Source organism: Heliconius melpomene, chromosome 16 (genome assembly GCF_056956725.1).
Source record: "Heliconius melpomene rosina isolate 202511_hmr_F chromosome 16, ASM5695672v1, whole genome shotgun sequence".
In the NCBI taxonomy this organism is placed as follows: Eukaryota; Metazoa; Arthropoda; class Insecta; order Lepidoptera; family Nymphalidae; genus Heliconius; species Heliconius melpomene.
The window spans coordinates 11,230,688-11,231,736 of record NC_140404.1 but is presented as its reverse complement, the minus strand read 5'-3'; the positions used below and the strand labels follow the sequence as shown (position 1 = coordinate 11,231,736).

Here is a 1,049-nt window from a genome sequence, read left to right as displayed (position 1 = left end):
TAAAGCTAAAAAAATAATAAACGTATATCATTGTACCATTGTACATACGTTCTATTACGTTACGCCAGATTAAAAAAATATATTACTTGAAATAATATTATTTTTTGTCATATAAAATTACCCTTCTATTAAATGATATTACATATTACAATAGAAGACAAATCAGAGATCATATTACGTTTATTAGACATGTAGATCCTTTTCTATATTTCTAAAAGCATTAACCAAACCACAGTTGTATGGACAACTGAGTTTCGCCATATATGGTAATTGGATCGTAAAACATAGTAAATTGTTATCACTATAGTTATAACATCAACAACAGCAGTTACGGACAGTAAGACGCTCGTATACTTCTGATAGCTTCTATCACACTGTTATGACTGTACTGGGAAGTACGTAGTGGGAAGTACGAAGACAAATGATCTATAGATCGTTTGAGTGTGATGAAATCAAACTTCGGCGGACTTATATTTAACCTATAATTTATTATTTTTTAAGTTTTTCCACAATTAAAGAAAAATATTCGTCAAAATTTTCAAGCCTTGTTTTGATCAAAATAGTTTGAAGTTTAAAGGAAGTATATTTTCACACATATCATTAATGGAAGTCATAATAAGATCAAGTGATAAAAATCAATAACAAATTTATACTTGTCATATTATATGGTTATATATTTCAACAAGAGCTCCAAGCGGCTCGTTGGTCTAGGGGTATGATTTTCGCTTAGGGTGCGAGAGGTCCCGGGTTCAAATCCCGGACGAGCCCAAGTTTTTTATAGTTTTTTCTATAACAGGTGTTTTCGAAATTTGATTATATTTTCATACTGACCTTCCAAAATGCCGAAATTGCATGATTATAACAATATTTTATTTTTTAATATTTTTTATCAGACGTATTTATTGAATATGCTTCTGACTGCAGCTTAGAATTAAATGTCATAAAGTAAGGTCTCCGCACATCGCAGGATAGGCTGAGGCAACCTGGGAACCTAGTATGAAAGCACTCCGTTCCCATTAAGACATTTTCGTTCTCCACTTTCTGCAAAA

The 1,049-nt window shown here is 31.6% G+C and overlaps 1 non-coding gene across 1 annotated transcript; it reads left to right on the top strand.

Annotated features, from left to right (window-relative positions):
• The first annotated feature begins 696 nt into the window (after positions 1 to 696).
• TRNAP-AGG (transfer RNA proline (anticodon AGG)) lies at positions 697 to 768 on the top strand. Its single transcript has one exon. It is a non-coding gene; the product is annotated as a tRNA-Pro (tRNA).
• The last annotated feature ends 281 nt before the right edge of the window (positions 769 to 1,049 follow it).